Source organism: Nycticebus coucang, chromosome 14 (genome assembly GCF_027406575.1).
Source record: "Nycticebus coucang isolate mNycCou1 chromosome 14, mNycCou1.pri, whole genome shotgun sequence".
In the NCBI taxonomy this organism is placed as follows: domain Eukaryota; kingdom Metazoa; phylum Chordata; class Mammalia; order Primates; family Lorisidae; genus Nycticebus; species Nycticebus coucang.
In genome coordinates this window covers 49,794,593-49,815,043 of record NC_069793.1, presented here as the reverse complement: position 1 = coordinate 49,815,043, position 20,451 = coordinate 49,794,593, and positions in this window count along the sequence as shown.

The window sequence follows — 20,451 nt, the reverse complement described above, 5'->3', positions numbered from 1 at the left end:
AATTAGTAACCTTAATTTCATTAGCAATGGTGCATAATTCCCCCTTGCCATGTAACATAGCACACTCACAGATTCTAGAGATTAGGACATGGATGTCTTGGGGCATCAAGGATGCTATTCTGTCTTCCATGACCATATCTATGTGCCCTGTTCTCTGATTCTAGAATTCGGACTGAAACTAGCGATTCCCTCAGATATTGAGCCTGAACCATACTCTCTGGTGTCCATGAATCCCAGGCCTGAAGGAGCTGATTGATACTGGGCCTGACTAGGTCTCTACTCCTTTCTTGCCCTTTAATAGAGTGACTCACAGTGTGTTACACTGAGCATAAGGGTACTTTAACTGCCGTACCCAAACAGGTAGATAGGAGAAACTAGTCTTTATTTCTTTAACAATATTCAGATTCTTTATTTTGATAGCCAGTTTATTAGATCCAATTTTTCTTAAATGAAATTTTCTAACATAACACTGTCTATCCATACTGTGTTTCACCTTTATCTAATAATAATTTTATTAACTCAATTAATGCCTAAGTACATTTTATACAAACTTGAATAATCATTAGCTACCAGTTCCTAAACAACCCAAAAGTGACCGGTACATTTTTATATACATGTGTAAAGGCACACTCACATACATGAGTTGATGTGGTGGGACAAAGATGTTAAACATCTGTTAAAGATGTGTGAAGATGTAGGAATGTCATCTTTCTTTAAGGAAAGGAAAATAAGGAAGGAAGTTAATATTTATTGAGAATCTGCTCTGTCCTGGGAATTTTTTTTTTGAGACAGAGTCTCACTTTGTCGCCTTGGTGGAGTGCTGTGGCATCATAGCTCACAGTAATCACAAACTCTTGGGCTTAAGTGGTCTTCTTACTTCAGTTTTTTATTTTTAGCAGAGACAGGGGTGTCACTCTTGCTTAGGTTGGTCTCGAACTCATGAGCTCAAGTGATCCGCCAGCTTCAGCCTCCAGAGTGCTAGGATTACGGGCGTGAGCCACTGTACATAGTCTGTCCCAGGAATTTTATATTCAAAAACTCACTTTAACTCTTAAAATACAGGAAAACAGATTTCACCAATTGAGGCCCTGGGGTCATACATCTAATAAGAGCTAGTGGTCAACATTGGACCACCTAGCCAAATGCTTTGGAGTGATTCCAAAGCTTTTTTCTTTTCCCTTCATCTAACCCTTAAAGCCAGAGAATGGACCAGATCAAGGGTTATTCAAACTGAGGTCAGTACAGCAAGCCTTGGTGTTCCACTGAGGTACCTCCAGGGCTTCCTCATATGACAGTGAGTGGGAAGAGGCAAGCTGAGTGGACTGGACTTTAGCCCTTCCCACCTTTAAGACTGCCACTGGTGTAAATCAGTTTTATATATTGGGATGCAATATAATATTTCAATAGAAAAAAGGTGTGTTGAGGTTCTGCCTTTTGAAGGCCATTAGACTGGAATCTGACCATCACAGCTTTTGAAATTCTGGGAAGTCTGTCGTGTTTGTTCCCAGCTAATCAATCAATTCTTCCAAAGTCTTGATTATTTACTGAGAATGCATTAGGGACCTTGGTAGGAACTGTGCTCCTAGAATTTAAGAGATCACGTAATGCATCTCAGTGAGTGATACAGGAATTATTAAGACAGAGAAGAAAGAATATTTTACAGCCACTTGTCTGCACTGCAGATAGAATGTGAGCTGATGGCAGAGGGGAAGTCAGACTTATGTTGAGATGGTGCTGATGGGGCCCTAGACCACGGAAGTCATTACTGAAAAAGAAACTCTCACAGTGGTGGTGGACTGGGTATGAGGAGGTACAGATCTTTTGAGACTCATCACTTCCAGAAACTATATCTGGGTGAACTGGGTATGAGGAGGGTACAGATCTTTTGAGAATCATCCCTTCCAGAAACTATTTCTACTTAGAATATTGATAGAGAGTCTGCCTTGCCATGTCACTGATTATCTTATAGTGAGTCAATGTGGTACTCTCAAAGCAAGCAAAGTCCCATCAAAATATCATTTATTTAAATCTGTAAACTGAGATAACAACTTTGAAAATTTCTAGTCAACATCACAAAGGCTACAATGTCTGGGTAAGTTGCCATCTTAATGGGGGTAAAATGAAGCCACATCTTCATCTGGGGGGCTATCCTCTTATCCCTACTTCCCCAACTTACTTCTTAGTAATCTCTCAAGGAAAAATATAAAAAATAGCCAACATATATTGTTAGAGCATTTTAATCTTTACAATAAATAATTTAAGTAACAGAGCCTCACATTTTTCCCCCAGTAGTATTAGGATTTCTAATTTTTAGGTGTGCATAAGGCTGCCTGGAATTTCCCATCCTCCCTTGTAGCTAAGTATGACCAAATTTGTGCTGATGAGATAGAAGCAGAAGTGTTGCATGGAAGCTTCTGGCAACTTTCCTCCAAAGACAGATGGTATATGCCTTTTTGTCTTCTTTATCTCTTTCTTGTCCTCTTCCTGGAACACCGATGTGGATCTGAGAGCTGCCGCTCTAGTTACTGTCTTAGGCCGTGAGGACAAGGCCCACACCTGAGAAATGGACAGCAGTGAGGGATCCTGTGCCCCTGAGTATGTGGTGCAGCAGCTCTGGAATTTCTACCTTAGGACTTCTATGTGAGAGAAAAATAAACTGTCTTGTTTAAACTGTTTATATTGTGTTTCTGTTTCTCATAGTCAGTATTAATCCAAACTGATAAACCCTCTATGTTAGATACTAGGTTATTCTAATTTTGCAAATGAGAAGACTACAGATTAGGCAGATTAAATCACTTGCCAAGGTTGCACACCCAGTAGATGAGGGAGTCGGGATCTAAGCCCTATTCACTTTCAGACCACAAGGGTGCTGGTTTTTGACCTTCTCTGGCTGGTAGGAAACCTTTCAGTAAAGCCCTCTGATGGTATCTGGTTATGAGACCAACAATCTCCAACTTGCCCCTTCATCATCTATTTCAAAAGTAAAAGGCATAAGCCACAGAGGTCATGGTAAGAGTCATGCTTATCACCCTGAGAGTTCTGGGATATGTCACTGCTGCTACCAAGAGTTTGATTTGTATGAAGACTCTTAGGCCTTCTTGAAGAAATGGTAAAAAGCACCCTGGGAATGGGACCCAGAAAAGGTGGTTGATATCCTTGAGTGGAGACAGGATCATGAAATGGCCCTCATCCTAGGAGGACAGAGGCCTGGTACTGGGAGGCAGTGGCAGTGAGCAGTAGAATGGAATATACATCTTCCTATGGGCAGAAATCAGATAGATCAAAAGGCTCCAGTAGATAGTGTCAGAGAATGAGTTCCAGCCGAGATCTTAGATAATCAAAGGAGTTTTATGCCCATCTATTTGAGCCTACATGCAATAGTTTGGATGCCAGACTTCCTAAGGTTTGTTGAAAACGTTTTTACTGCCAGGCACGGTGGCTCACACCTGTAATCCTAGCACTCTGGGAGGCTGAGGTAGGTGGATCGCTTGAGCTCAGAAGTTTGACACCAGCCTGAGCAAGAGTGAGGTCCCATTTCTACTAAAAAAAAAAAAAGATAAAGCTAGCAGGGCATTTGGCAGGTGCCTGTAATCCCAGCTACTCGGGAGGCTGAGGCAAGAAGATCTCTTGAGCCCAAGAGTTTGAGGCTGCTGCGAGCTATGACGCCACAGCACTCTACCAAGGGTGACTAAGTGAGACTGTGTCACACACAAAAAAAGGTTTCATTCTTTAAAACGGTGATTGTATCCCATTTTGAGGAGGTTAGAAGTGAGTGGCTTTTATGTGATTGAGTTGAGATAAAATTGGCAGTGGTGATCAAAGGAGGCAAACTGGCAGCACTAGCAGAAACAATAGGAAGAGAGAAAGGGTCCCCTGTCTCCAGAGAGCACATTTCTCCGTCAAGAGGAGAATCAGAGCCAGTGATCAATAAGGGGAAAGTGACTGGCTTATTTGAAAACTAGTAAAGCCGCAACCTGGTGCACATCTCACAACAACGTGTGCCTTAGAAACTCTGAGGGGATAATTAAAAGGTATGTTTTGTCAGGGAGGCGTAAAAAGGCAAACAGCATATGGTTCTTGTTATACAACTGAGAGGTACCTAGAACAGTCAAAAATCATAGAAATAACAGTGGTTACTAGGTTATGGGAGGAAGGAGAAATGGGAGTTTTTAATTAGACAGGTACAGTGTTTCAGTTTGGGATGATGAGAAGGTTTTGCGGCTGGATGGTGGTGACCGTTGTACAATGATGTGAATGTACTTAATGCCACTGAAATGTACCCTTAAAAATAGCTACAATAGTAAGTTTTATGTCATGTCCCTTAACACATAATGTGTTTCAATGTGCAGGTCAGGGTTTACATTTATTTTCTCCTATCTATGTCCTCTGGAGGAGAGGAGCCCTTAGTAACCCAGGAGTATGCCTAGAAATTCAGTACCCTTTTCTCATTTCTGCCTCGACCCAGCCTTTTGCTCTGTTCTTGTATTTACCTGGTTCTGACATTAGGATTCTTCTTTCAGGCTTGAATATTCCTTGTTGTTGGACTTAATGCAGATTTGGCTTATTTGGCTCAATTGCTGATACACACACACACACAAATATATCTGAAATCTACTTTGTTTTATTATATCTCAGCTGCTTTGTGCAACTCAGCTCCCCTGTTCCTCAAAGCTATTCCCATCTCCTGAGCCCCACTTGTGCCTTGCCTGGCCTAGTCTGTGTGAAGTTAAGCAGAAAGTTAAATGAGATACCTAAATGCTCAGGTCCACGCTAATATCTCCCTTCCCTAACTCTCAAGCACCTATTACCTACATATTTCCTGTGACACCCCGTGGGGTGTGGTAAGAGTTGAGGCCTTAGCCAACCAGGCTCTCTTGGGATGAAAGGACAAGGTACCAGACGGACGAGCCTCAGAGACAGGAGAGACTTGCAGAGAAACCCCTAAGTGGGCGATGGCTCAGGTGGCCAGCCTAAGGGTCAGGCAGTTCTGGAAGGAGGATCCACAGGTTATTTTATGTTTTATTTTCTTTCCCACTGTAACCCAGATGAAAGCTGGGCTTTCTGACCAGTGAGAGCGAGTTGACGTTGCCTTAACTACCTGATTCCACAATATAGGTAACACAAAGCTTTCTGCTGCTTTCTGGAAATTTTAAGAGGCTTTTGCTCTTTTGGTCCTCTCTGCCTCCAGGTACCTGCGTTCAATCGTGCTAGCTCTACTTTGGCCCTGGTCGAACAAAATGGAAATCCCAGTTTTTTCATAAATTATTCCCAACCAGAAATCCCAAACATTTGTCATTTGGTGGACTTTCTCAGACTTTTACATAGTGCGTGCGTGTGTGTGTGTGTGTGTGTGTGTCTGGGGGGGGGCACTATTCCATTGTAGGTTGCCTGGGCACTTACCATCTTATATAATTCCTCTCTTCCTTCCTATCTCTAACCTCACATCCTCTATCCCAAAGGGCTCTCAATATTTAAAGATTTTTCTCCCTTTTTAGGCAAAGAGGATTTCTATGCTTTTATACTTTTGGATTAATGCAAATATCAAATATTTATTTCTTTTCAAGCAGTTGGTTCTCCCTCAACAGGAATGCTACTATTAAGCTTTAAAGCAATGCAAGGTTTTGCTACTGTTACATTCTTTCAGTTTTAAATTTTCTTATATCAGCTGAGCCAAACATTTTCAAAATGAAAACTCAATATGATCTATGTCTCTTAGAATAAGATAGAAGGGTTTAAACTCTCCTGAATAAGACCGTATATGATATCTCTTCCCCTATTTAGCCCACAGGGTATTCTTTCTCCAGTTTGCTTAGATCATGCAGAAATTCCTCAACCAGGCTAGAGTCTGTCACTTGGGGATCTCTGGGGGATAGAGCCTCTAGACCAAACTGCAATTTATTATTATTTTTTTTTAAGACAGAATCTCACTCTATTGTCCCAGGCTAGAAGGTCGTGGAGTCAGCCTAATTCCCAGCAAACTCCTGGGCTCAAGCAATCCTCCTGCCTCATCCTTCCAAGTAGCTGGGACTATAGGTGCCCATCCTGACACTTGGCAGGGTCTCTCTCTTGCTTAGGCTGGTCTCAAACTCCTGAGCTCAAGGGATTCTCCTGCCTCAGCCTCCCAGAGTGCTAGGATTACAAGTGTGAGCCACCACACTCAGCCAAAACTGCAAAAATTTAGTTTAGTCGATGAAGGTGGGGCTTAGGATTCTGCATCTTTATTTTATTTTATTTTAAACCATTTTTTTTTAATGTTTGTCTTCTTACTTTTTATTTATTTATTTTTTGCAGTTTTTGGCTGGGGCTGGGTTTGAACTCGCCACCTCCGGCATATGGGGCTGGCGCCCCACTCCTTTGAACCATAGGCACCACCCAGACAAAATTGTTCAGTGATGATTTAGGAATACTGGTCATACTGGCCTTATTTTCAAGGGCTCAACAGCCACAGTGTGCTAGTTCCTACCAATTGGACAATTCAGATAGGGAACATCTACATATTGCCAGAAGCAAATGTAGCTTTACCTCCTCTGCCCCTTCCTACATCCACCTTCTCTAGACTCTTACTGTACCATCTTGACTGTCATTTCCTAACCCCATAGAGCCTCAGCATTTCTCTGACTGTCTCCTTTGCCTCTTGGCCCTAATTTATATCCTCAGTTCAGGGACAGCCTATGGTATTGGGGTCATCTTTGTTACTGGTGTATGTTTCCACACTGTGGGAGAGGCTCTGTTATTCAGGCGGCTAATGGCTTTGGCTGTCATCAGTCTTCTCCTTATTAAAAGTTTCTACTACAGCCCCCTGGTCATTTCACTCATTCATTGAAGACTTGTATAGCTGGCTCGCAGTGTTCCTGTTTACCTCAAACCTTGCCATTATCCAGGATAATGTCAATGTCCAGCTAACAATTGGCCCCTCTGTTCCCTGACCTTCTCATCTTCAATAAAAATAAAAGCTAACATTTGTTGCATGGCAGTCACTTTTCTAAGAAATCAGCATGTTGTGTATTAACTCATTTGATTCCACGACAGCCCTGCCCTTGCCCTGCACTGTTAGAGATTAGGAAACAATTAAGTAATCTGCTCGTGGTTGTGCCACCATTAAGCAGGATCTAAACTCAGGTACTCTTGTGCCAGAGAGAAATTTACTACTCCAAATTTTCTCCTTCCAGCGAATGGTCCTTCCTCCATTCCATATCTGCTACCCACTTCATAACATGAACCCTGTCCCCCCCCACCTGCATCATCTTCACATCACTAATTCAAGCATCTCAACTCTGACTAATTTTCCTTCCCTTCAGTGGGGGGTAATAAAAAGAACAATACAAGTAATAGTAATAAACAAATATATTTTAAGTGCTTGTCACATACTAACTCATTTATTCTTTACAACAATTCTATGGTGAAGGTAGTTATTATCACAACTGTTTTAGAGATGAGGTTATTGATGCACAGAGAGGTTAAACAACATGTCCAATGTCAGCTCATAGGTAGCAAAGCCAGAATTTGAACCCAACAGGCTCCAGAGTTCACATTCCTCATCTATTGTGTTAAGGATGATAAGCTTGGAGTTATGGGAAAAATCATTATGACTTAGGGATTTTCTTCAAATTATCCATGCCTACCCTCAAATTCCAAATATTTGTTTGTTTATTTGAAAGAGCCTTTTAGATGATTTGAATATTCACCTCACATTGAGAGCCACAAACTAAATTATTTAACAACCTCACAATCTGGCCTTCTGGTTAAGTTTAACTTACTGCTGGGCTGCCCACCTTGGTCAGAACTGCTTCATGCAAACAGGACACAGTTGGGTCAGAAAGTGTAGGATCGTGATTAGCATAGTTGTATGAAAAAGCATCAGTGTCAATATTTCAGAGGAGTCAGGCAAGCAGGGATGGACAGATTTCTGATATGTTATTACTCATCTTCATCTGATTCAATTCAAAAGCCAGGATGAAGACCAGCTACATAGCTGGGGATAGCTCTGGGCAGCAGTTTTCTCCTTCTTCATGTGATGGCTTCTACAATAAGAAGAAAGCAGAATGAGAGAAGGGAACAAAGAAGGTATTCTTGGCATGGGTCCAGAGGAAAAGCAGTCTGGTTGAAACCATTCAGTTTCCTTGGCCAGGAAGCAGCAATCTATGTAAACAGGAAGTAGAGAAGGTTGGGGGAGAGGGCAGTGGTTAGTTGGTGAGAAACAAGAGCTGAATTTATACCAGATGGGTGTAAGTGGTTACATGTAAAAGAGGTTCTGATACAGGCCCAGGCTTTGCATGTTAATTATCCTGGCTGTCCCCTGGGAGGCCTTGTCTCACCAGAGTGTCTGTGCAAGGGGAGTTGGTCTGATTCTCATGTGGCTAAGTCTTTGAGCACCTGCCTTTGCCAATTGTCTGCTGAATAGTTCTATTTTATATCCTTTACTTGTCTCAACGTTCTGTGAAGATGGGATTAGTGAACAAAACACATTCTGTGAAGACGGGATTAGTGAACAAAACAGCTCAGAGGAATGAAATTACCTTGCCCAGGTTCATTTATATCATGTTATTACACAACAATTTAGAAATTGTCTCCTCTCTGAAAAGTGACTGTTAAGCATAACCTATTAGAAACAAGGTATATTAGCTTTCTAGGCATTCTTCGGTTTGTGGCTGCATAACTTCAGTCTCTGTCCCTATCGTCAAAGGGCCTTTCTTCTTTGTCCTTGTCTTCCCGTTCTGTCTCTTGCAAGGACTTTGTCTTTAGATTTAAAATCTACCTGGATGATCTTGATACAGGACAGGTGGCTCCCCAGCCACTTCAGTAGAGCTGAGGGGCATACCTGCTGCCTCAGCCTTGGTGGTGTTGGTGCAGAGGCAGCCAGCAGAGGAACCAGCGGGCTAGAGGGTAGCCAAGCTCCCCCCGCCCCCCACACCCAACAGGAGGCTCCAGTAGCCAGAGAGACCAGACAATTGCTGGGGAGACACCAGCACGTTAGGTCTCCCTTCCCTTGCACTCGTGGCCGAACAGGGAACCCCCATTTCCTAGGCCTGGAAATGAAAGGGATTTGTAGCCATTCATTTGCTACCAAGTCCTGCTAAATGTAACTGCAGGGGACCCATGCAATCATATATATACCCCTGGACAAAGAGCCAGGAGAGACACAGAGATAGAGAGAGATCTCCCCCACCACACTTGGGTTCTTTCTGCTGAGCTTTGGTGTTTTTGTATTCTTCTCTGTAAATAAATCCTGTCTTACCACTGATCTGTGGTCTGTGGATTCATTCTCCCAATCACCAAGACCAAGAACCTATTGAAGATGAAATTCCAATATCAATCTTATTTCAAATTCTTAATTATAGCTGCAAACGACCCCTTTTCCAAATAAGGTAACATTTACAGGGGCCAAATATTAGGATAAGAACATAGTCGCTTGGGACCAACATTCAACCAATTATAAGAGATATCACTATTAAAATGCAAATGCAGATTTATAGAATTTTGGTGACAACTATGGAATTGAAAGAGATATTACCTCGATTAGAGTTTCCAGGTTCAGATATCTATTCTTTAAAAGAGTAAACTTTTACAAAATGCTATTCCCTCTTACCACCCCTGCCTCCATCTTTGGTCTATCAGAATTTCAGAGCAAAAGAGAGTGTGACGCAAAGTTATGAAACTATTTTGAAAATGCCCTCCAAGTGAAAATGATATTAAAATATCCTTCCTACAATGCATATACTCACATGTTCAGAATGGCTTCTCTGATGGAATGATATAACCCAGGCTGATGAGTAAAGGTGTCCTCTGGGTATACTGATGGGGAAATAGAAAAATCTACCAGTAGTGATCACGGAGGTTAAAAGTCAGATTGATCTGAAGAAACTCAAATCCAAAGAGCAAAGCTGGAAGAAAGGATCTCATTACTACAAGAGATTGATGCTTTTGTCCATGTGATCGCTCTGAAATAAAATGTAATTATGTTACTTCCTGCTTGAAATCTTTCATTGGTTCCTAAAGAATACTGGATGAATTTCAGATTCCTGAACTTAGTACCCAAGGACTTTGCAAGCTGGCCTCTACCTATGTTTTTAGACTCATCTCTCACCACTCTTCCTCAGAGACTATCTGGCCCTCCCACACTAAAATTCTTGCTGTTTCTCAGAAAAGTCATATCCTTTATTGCTTTTCTAGCCCTAACTATTCTGTTACATCTGCTTGGAATGCTTTTCTGTTTTCTCTCTCTGCTAATTCCTACAACACCTCAAGACCACTTTTCTTGCTACCCCATCTGCAGCTGTACATTAAAAAGTCTGCTTACTCCCTTCAGTGAGTTGGCATCTTCCTCTGCTGTGATTTCAAGTCACTCAGTTCTTAGGAACTGTTGGCTTTGTGTCCCATCCCACCTCCTCCCAATACTTTGAGAGCTTTTAGAAGGACAGACCTGTGTCATACTCATCCTGAATCTCCAGTGCCTAATAAAAATTTGCAGAAAAACGAAAGGATCAGGTCATTATGGCTTCAAGTCTGAATTGCATAGTTGGTTTTGGGGCAGTAGGATCCAGGTTTTAAAGCTTTGTTAACCTGTCAAGCCACAGGCAGAGAAGAGCTTGGAGACTGTGCTGAAAATAAATCTGGAGAGTCACAAAAAGAGGAAATTGCAGGAAACTGAGTAGCTATCCAGTTTGGAGGCATAATGAAGGTGGTGTATGACAAATTAGGAGCTCTCAATTCATACTCCCACCCTCAGCATGAGAATTACTAAAGTGGAATAGTGTTGGGGTTCCTCATAAATATGAGTGGGTATCAGGAGAGGTGCCAACAGATAAACTACCACTGAAAAGTGTCATTCTGACATCAGAGAGCTATATATGAATTAAAGGAAAGAAGATACATAGAAGCACATGTGAGAGACCCTTTACAGTGGTTCTCAATCTTCCTAATACCGCCATGTATTTTCATTGTTACAAAGGGGTCGTGACCCACAGGTTGAGAACCGCTGCTTTAGAAGCTTCCCAAATAAGAGAAGAGAGATTTAATGTTGGGCACCACTGGCTGGTGTATACATTTTGGCTGGTGAACAGTCTATTATAAACACACACACACAGTGTGTTAAACTATTTTAAATTGCGCACAAACTTTATGTCCACTTGTATAGTTTTTGAAACAGGGTTTTGCTCTCTCACCTGCAAGATGGTGCAATGGCATTATCATAGTTCACTGCAACCTCACACTCCTGAGCTCAAGTGATGCTCCTGCCTCAGCCTCCCAACCAGCAGCTGAGATTATAGGTGTGTGCATGACACCACACCTAGCTAAGTTTTCTTTCTTTTTTCTTCTTTCTTTCTTTTTTTTTTTTTTTTTTTTTTGGAAGAGATGAGGTCTTGCTCATGCTTAGGCTAGTCTCAAACTCCTGGCCTCAAGTGATACTCCTGCCTTGGCCTCCCAAAGTGCTAGGATTGCAGGTGTGAACACTGCACCCGGCCATATTGTATTTTTTGTACCTGACATTCTTAACTGATTTTGAGAAAAGTGAACCATATTTCTCACCCTGGCATTTATTCTAAGGGAATCTGATTCATAGGCTGGCAACAGCTAATGAGGTCTTGGTATAAGAGCTCTTGTTAAAATGTTAGGAACGTCTGAATTAGTTGGCTCAAGCAGTGTAACAAGGAGGAATCCAAGGTCTAAACCAGAGCACATACCAAGTGGACAAGTTTTTTAATTTCCTCTTTGGTAAAATGGGTATGATAATAGTAGTACACATTTCATAAGGTTGCTTTTAAGATACAGTGGGTTGGGGCCGGTGGCATCTGCCCTACTCAATGCCATGCATGCACTTATGTTCCTAAGCACTCAGCAGGTGCTCCAGTTGTTTAGGTTGTTTTCTATTCAGTACATTTCTGAACTAACTAATTCAGTAAATTTCCAGTACTAACTAGATGCCTGTCAAGCCCTATAAAAAAAGATACAACGGGTTAACATAAGTAAAGCCCTTAGGAAGAGTGACCAATAAGTATTATCTATCAATATAACTATTAAGAAGCAAATACATGAAAGGACTACCTTCTGAACTGAAAAAAATGATAGCTATCTCTTTCTGGCATATTGGGACCTATATTATTCAAGACTTACAGTTGCAAGTGATAGAAACCCAACTCGAACTAGCTTAAGCAAAAAAGACGACTTTATTGACTTGTCTATCTGAAAACCCTAGGGTTATCTATACCAGCTTCACTACAGCTGGTTTCAGGGTGCAAAGTAACATAATCAGGACTTGACTTCTTTTTATCTTTCATCTCTGCCTCCCTCTATGCTTTATTCTCTGGCAGATTACTCTTATAGAAGCAAAATGGCTCTTGGCAATGCCAGACTTGCATTTCCACAACTTAATAACCTTGATAGATGATCCAGCAAAAAACTCTGGCCCTGATTCCCATTATCCCAAATTGGATCACACGCTTATTCCTGAACCAATCAGTGTCTCCCTGACTGTCTAGACCTGGACCACGTGTCTACCATGAGTGAGTAGAAGGGCTTTCTACAAAAGCAAATCAAGGTGTGCTTACCAGAAGAAAGGGAACAGAGGCAATTAGAGACAGATTCGGGTTTTATGGAGCCTGAGGCTTTATAATCTTGGACTCCTCTTTAATTAAATATTAGTGAGAAAATAAATCATAACAAATTATCGAACTCTTGGAGATTTAGGTTGTTTTCTATTCAGTAAATTTCTGAGAAATTCTAATCATAAGTGTTTTTTCATTATAACCTAGTTTCCTCTCCCCACCTGGAATACTCCACAGTTCCTAGCATCCCTGGGATGCAAGGGGACCCCTGTTAAGTAAAGGGCTCTGAAACATAGCTTTGTTAACTTCACAAATAAGTCCTCCTCAGGATGCAGGGCAAGTAAAACAGCATCAGTCCACTTCTTAATGGCAGATTTCTTATTTTAAAGAATGGAGAGCTGGGGCTGGGCATGATGCCTCGTACCTGTAATCCCAGTATTTTGGGAAGCCGAGGCAGGAAGATCCCTTGAGCTCAGGAGTTTGATGCTAGCCTGAGCAAGAGCAAGACCCCCATCTCTATTAAAAATAGAAAAATTAGCCAGGCACTGGGGCAGGCACCTGTAGTCCCAGCTACTCAGGAGGCTGAAGCAGGAGGATGGCTTGAACCTAGAAGTTTGAGGTTGCTATGAACTAGGCTGACGCCGCACCACTTTAAGCTGGGGCAACAGAAGGAGATTCTGTCTCAAAAAAAAAAAAAAAAGAATGGATAGCTGGACATATATCCAAGTAACTCTGCTCAGGCCATGATGTCTGGGGAACCCTGGGTCTTGGCAGTACAAGTGATCATCATTTTGTACTTTGTGGCACTGGCCAAACCCAGCTGGATTTTTTGCTACACTGATTTTAACAGTTCTGCACTCACGTAATTCAGTGCTTTTAAAATGCCGTGTTTTATTTGGCACCGAGGCTTTCAACAAACTTACAGGGACCGTTGGCCCCAGGAGCCAAAAGTTGAACCTGTCCTGCCACAGCTCCTGGCTGTGTCCTATTTTTTTCTTCCTTCTTCTCCCCCTCTGCCGTTTCTTCCGCCTCTTGCTTCTCTTATTCCTCCTTATTTTCCTTCACTTTTTCTTCTTCCTTCTTTTCTTCCTCCCTGATTATTTTGACAGATCATTGAGTTCAGACACTACATCACACATGAGGCCTAAATTATGAGCAAATTCCATTGACGTCAGGGCATTTGTACATCCAGTGAACTTGGCTTAATTTTTGGCATCTCTAAGCTGTGTCCATTGGAGAGGCAGACGAGTGCCTTCGGGGTAACAGAGGCATTCCAGATGGTAGTGTTCAGAAAGACTCCCTAGCACACTGCCTCCCATCTGAGCCAGCGCTCAGAATGCCACAGGCCACTCTCGGCACATCCCTGCAGCTGCTGTTGACTCTTGGAAGGAGCGCAGCAAACACACTGTGACTTATCAGGGGAAACCTGCAGATGATTAACTCTGGGCCCATTATATTCTGCATTTCCACCCAAGTGGACTCTAGGCTGGGGGTAAAAGCAGGGTAGGAGAGAGGGCAGACAGAGTGGAGCACTAGGAGTTTGGCAGCAACTGTAAATGTTTTCCCCAGCAAAGGAGACACAACAATAGGAAGAAAAAAAAAAAAAAAAAAAGACAGACCAACATGAGTTCAGGCCTCTTCTCTTTCACTCATTACCTGTGTGAACTTGACAGATTGTGATAGATATCTGCCCAATGTTTTTTTCCATATCCCTACTTCTGAGGACAGCAGTCTCTTCCCTTTGGGACACCCCTACACCATGTGATCTCAGGGCTCATACTCTCCTACCCCAACCCCATCTTTCTCCCAAAGAGTGATAGTATGCAGTGGGGCCAATTACAACACCACAGCTCCCTGGACATAGCAATTAAGCACATGTCTAATACCTCACACAAGCCTGAGGTAGTCCTTTCTTGAAAGTTTTCAAAATTTCTATATTGGATCAAAGCTCTGTAAGAATGTTAATATACCTTACAACTCCAAAGTAAGGGAGAAAGGAAAATAGCTGTCATTCTAGCTAGGCGGAATGGAGACATCCAAACTCTCCACTTCTCTGAATCACTGCTACCACTACCTAGATTTATGGAGGCAATATGGAATTATACATATGTGAATTTTCCTGGCAGCTGAAAGTTATCCTTCAAGGGTGAAAGGACCTCTTTTCTTTTTTTAAAGTCAGTTAGTTTGCAGACTTTTCTAAAATATTTCATATATTTTCCTTACTGTTTAAATAAAAGATACCACTTTTTTTTTTTTTTTTTTTGAGACAGAGTCCCTCTATAGAGTACGTGGTATCACAGCTCACAGCAACCTCAAACTCTTGGGCTTAAGCGATTCTCTTGCTTCAGCCTCCCAAGTAGCTGGGACTACAGGCACCTGCCACAACACCCGGCTATTTTTTTGTTGCAATTGTCATTGTTGTTTAGCTGGCCCAGGCTGGATTCGAACCCACCAGCCTTGGTGTATGTGGCCAGCGCTGTAACCACTGTGTTATGGGCACCGAGCCAAGATACCACATTTAACCTTTTCTAGATGGCTCAGAGTCATCAAAATAAGCATGTGTGATAATATGGTTTGGGTCTTTTTTTTTTTTAAGACTGTGGCAGCCTGCACTTTCTAACTCCTTCCTGCTTACTCCAGCACGCTCCTAGAAAGAATGAGCTTGAGGTACCCTAGTCTCATTCATGGCCAAACCCTGATTTTCTTCCTGTTGTGTAGCTCCTTTTCTGACATGTTTTTGCATTTCTCTGGTTCCCGAACTTCTATTTGCTTCCTGCTTTAGTACAGCAGTTTCCTTTTAGATCTCACCTATGATACAGCAGCTCCATGACTGACCTTTGGTCCTCTTCCTCATATGCCATTTTGCCTTTGCCCTTGGGCCCTGTTCTGCCTCCAGCTGACAATTGTACTGAGCCAGGCTGGGATCCCAGGACAATGAATCAGATGCTACTGTTCCTGTCTCCTTTCATGTGGTTAAATGGACTGGGATCATTTATTGCTGGGACAAATAACCTTGCACACTAGCAGTAACCTCCAGAGTAAGATTTAAAATAACTGGAACTAGGGGAAGGGTTATAGAAGATTTTTTTTTTTTACTATTGCAGAGGGCATTTTTTTTTGGTTGGGGATTCATTGAGGGTACAAGAAAGCAGGTTACACTGATTGCATTTATTAAAGTCCCTCTTATAATTGTGTCTTGCCCCCAAAAGTTGTGGCACACACCAAGACCCCACCCCCCTCCCTCGCAGAGGGCATATTGTAATGAGGCAGTATAGAAATAAATTTTCTGGGAAGCATCAATTACCCTTTTTATTGATTAATTGGTTTACAAATGCCCCTTTGGACTTGACAAATTTCCAAGTCTGATGGCAATGCTCGATTGTTAGCCCCTACCTACCCAGACCTAACTTTCTCTTGTTCCCTTCCTGCAGACCCAGGAGCCCAGAGCTGCCAAGGTTATAACATTTTCTTTCTGCTTCAACAAATCTATCTCTTCATATACATGAAAATGGTTTAAAGATAGTAAAACATAAAAATGCATCTGTATTCATGTTGAAATTCATGTTCCACTCCGGTTTATCCTACACCCTGTTCTGCTCATCCTGGCTCTGTGATTTCATGGCAGAATTTAGGGTGTTCCTCATCCCTGGCTGCATACTATAATCCATCTAGGGAGCTTTTTAAAAAAATCTGGTGCCCAGACCCAAACACAACCAATAAATCAGAATCTCCTGGGCTGGAGCCTAAGCATGGAATTTCCCCTCCCAATATTTTGTTGAGAATATCTTCAAAGAGACAAGAAAGTTGAAAGAAAATATACATATAGGGCACCTATATACCTGTCACCTACATTCGACTATTAGCATTTTATTATATAAGTCTATCTATTTAGTAATATTTTATTACCACATGTCTAGCTACCAATTAACATCCCTCTAACTATCTGGCAATCCATCTTATTTTTTTGATATATTCAAAAGTAATTTTATTACCAGGGATGAAGAGAGGGGTGAATGGGGAGTTATTGCTTAATTGTTACAGAGTTTCTGTTTGGGGTGATGAAAAAGGTTTGGAAATAGTGATGATGATTGCACAATGTTGTTAATGAATTTAATGCCACTGAACTGTACACTGAAAAGTGGTAAGTTTTATCTCATATACATTTTTTTAACCCAAAACAATTAAAAAAATAAATGCAGATAATGATGTACTACTGCCCAAGCCTAGATAGTACATATGAGGGTACTTGTTTTTCATTATTGTTTATAATATGAACACATATTATAGATATTCCACTTTATCTTCTAAACAAAGAGAATTTTAAAAAGACTAATTAGTATTCTTTGCCCACAGGAAAAATACTTAGGTTGTTCTCTCTGTCAGGAATACCGACCTACCCTCTTTTTTTCACCTACAGAAATTGTACCTTTCCCACTTCTAAAGAATCTTTCCCTTACTGCTGTGGGCACCATCAACCTTTTATTTTGAATGTACTTGATATCTTTGCCATTCATCCTAGCCCCAAATTAAATTCTATTTCAATACATAGTCCTTTTCGCATCAGGCAGAGACGTGGCATGTGGGTACTGTTCTCAGATCCATCCCCACCTTTCCCCTGCTCTGTTCTGATATTGCCTCACACAGGCCCTCATGCTCTTTGGCTCTTGATAGGTTAAAGTAATAAGAAGCACCATAAGAAAACTGGAAACAGGGGAAAGGGAGAAGCCAGGCTATTTCTCATCCTCTCTTTTCCTGCTTCTTGTGGAGTCTGGCAGTGTCCCACTGGACAGTCTCTCCCTCTGGTCCCAGGCCTACTTGGGCAATTCCCTCAGTGGTTTTCTTTCCCTTTGTCTGGTGGCCCAGGCTTCTGGGCTATGGAGACACCCTCTCCTCCAAATGTCATCTGTACAACAAGAACAGTGACTTCCCAGTTTTGCTCATCTGTGAATTGTTTCACTGTTCCCTATTTGGCTTCGTCACTGTTCCATTTACCTGTATAACTAATCCTCTGTTACAAAAATTTCCCTTCCTCTGAAAGACTTGTTTCTTTTCCTGCCTAGACCCCAGTTGATGGTGAAAAGAGCACAAGCTTGGAAGCTGGAGAGACCTGGGTCTGTGTCCTATGGCTTATTCTATGAACTTGGGCAAGTCACTTGACCTCATTCTCTCCACGGTGGGCGGGGGAGGGTTATAGCACCTACCTCACTGGATTGCTATGTGTGTTAAATGTCACACTACATCGACAGTGCTCATGCCATAGTAGAATTCAAAAAATGGAAGCTACTGCTTCTGATTTATAAATCCCTTCACAGCATGGCCATTTTCTACTCTTTGCATCCCAATCCTTTACTTGAAGGCGTTTATCATTTTATTGCCTCTTGAATTTCATTTCATCAGCAACTTATTGAGTGCCTGCTATGTGCTGGGAACTGTGTGAGGCACTACTCGAAAACCTGTCAAAAATATAGCCTTTGCTGTAAATGTGCTTACAATGTAATGGATGTCAAAGATGAGACAACAGCCTAGATCTACAGAGAGGTGATTGACAACACACCAAACTGAGGCAGAAGTGACACAGATGGGTACATGATTGAAGGAATGCACGAGTCTGCCTAGGAACATTAGGTCGACTTCAGAGAGGAGTGGACACTTCACTGGCTTTGAAGAAAAAGAACACTGCCAATAAGTGAAGAATGAGGGGAAGGAGAATTTAGGCTGAGGGAATGGAATGGCATGAACTAAATGGTGAAGCTGTCACGTGCATTTACATTCAAAGTGCAATTTAAGTGCCCGCAACATGAAGAGTATGTGTAGGGAGATTTTTGACGGAGACCTTGAAGTTCTTGCCAGCTATAGGGCATGGACTTTATCCTACAAATAAAAAAATGAATGGACATTTTCAAGGAGGGAAGTGATTCAGATCTAATTGTAACTTAAGAAATAAGAATGAGAGCGTTTGGGGGCCCATTATCAAGTTTCTACTCTAGTCCTTGATATAGATACAACACTTGGGGATTGAGTGATATGGAGGATGAGCAAAAGGGTTAGTTAAAACAGTGTTTCTTAATCTGTTCAGCAGAATAGTATATAATGAGTAATGACAACAGCAGTTATAGCAAACTACTTTTCAATGTACTTAGACAAATGTACTGTGTATGTATATACATACCTACCTTGGCCTATTATTGCACTATAAAGGCTCTGCATGATCTGACCAGGATGACTTCTTGGACCTCATTTCGATTCTTTCCCTTATTCAATATGTTCCAGTTCTATCAGCCATTTTCTGCTGCTTGAATAGGCCTTTGAAGTTGCTATTCTACCTGCTTGGAGGAATTTTACTGCAGACCTTTGCTTATCCTTATGTCATCTGGCATTTCTTACCACCCTCCTTTTTACTTTAGGCATTTATCCTCCTTGCTCTTCCTTAATATATCAAGCATGCTCTTGCCCCCAAAACTTTGCACTTGCTATTTCTTTCTGCCTAGAATTCTCTTCCTCCAGATTTATGCATGGCTCACATCTTCATCTCTTTCAGGTCTTTCTTTGTTTACGTGTCACCTTCTCCGTGAGGGATCCCTGCAACCTCGTTTAAAAGTTTGATGTTCCATTCTTCAGATACCTTGCTAAGAAGAATATGTTCCAGCTCCATCCATGTAACCATGAAAGAGGTAAAATCTCCATCTTTTTTAAAGGCTGCATATTATTCCATGGTGTAAATATACCACAATTTATTAATCCATTCGTGGGTGGATGGGCACTTGGACTTCTTCCATGACTTAGCAATTATGAATTGGGCTGCAATAAACATTCGGGTACAAATATATTTGTTATAATGTGATTTTTTTGTCTTCTGGATATACACCTAGTAGAGGAATTGTAGGATCAAATAGCAGGTCTATTTTTAGATCCTTAAGGGTTCTCCAAGCATCTTTCTAAAAGGAACATATTAGTTTGCATTCCCATCAGCAGTGTAGAAGTGTTCCTTTTTCTCCACATCCATGCCAACATCTCTGGTTTTGGGATTTCGTGATGTGGGCTAATCTTATTGGAGTAGTTTTGATTTACATTTCTCTGATGATTAAGGATGATGAGCATTTTTTCATGTGTCTGTAGGCCATGCACCTATCTTCAGAGAAGTTTCTCTTCAAGTCCCTTGCCCACCCTGAGATAGGATCACTTGTTCTTTTCTTGATAATACATTTAAGTTCTCTGTGGATTCTGGTTATTAAACCTTTGTCAGAGACATAACCTGAAAATATCTTCTCCCATTCTGAGGGCTGTCTGCTTGCTTTACTTACTGTGTTCTTAGCTGTGCAGAAGCTTTTTAGTTTGATCAGGTCCCAGTAGTGTATTTTTGGTGTTGCTTCAATTGCCTGGAAGAAAAAGTATCCAATGTACTCAGCCCTACTATGAAACCAAGTTATAGCTTTCAAATGTAAGCCCAATAATATGGGGAAAGAGGATAGGGAGGGGAGGGGAGGGGGAAGGGAATAGGTGAGGGAGGGTAATTGGTGGGACCACACCTACAGAACATCTTACAAGGGTACATGTGAAATTTACTAAATGTAGAATATAAACGTCTTAACACAATAACTAAGAAAATGCCATGAAGGCTATATTAACCAGTTTGATGAAAGTATTTCAAATTGTATATAAAACCAGCACATTGTACCCCATGACTGTATTAATGTACACAGCTATGCTTTAATAATAAAAAAAAGAAGTAGAGAGAAGAACAGTGGTTGACAGAGGATATGAGGGATGGTGAGAAGTTGACAGGTACAAATCTACAGTTAGAAGGAATAAGTTCTGGTATTCCATTGCATGGCAGGATAACTAGATTTAACAAATAGCTAGAAGAGTGGTTTTAAAATGTTGTCATCACAGAAAATGATAAATGTTTAAG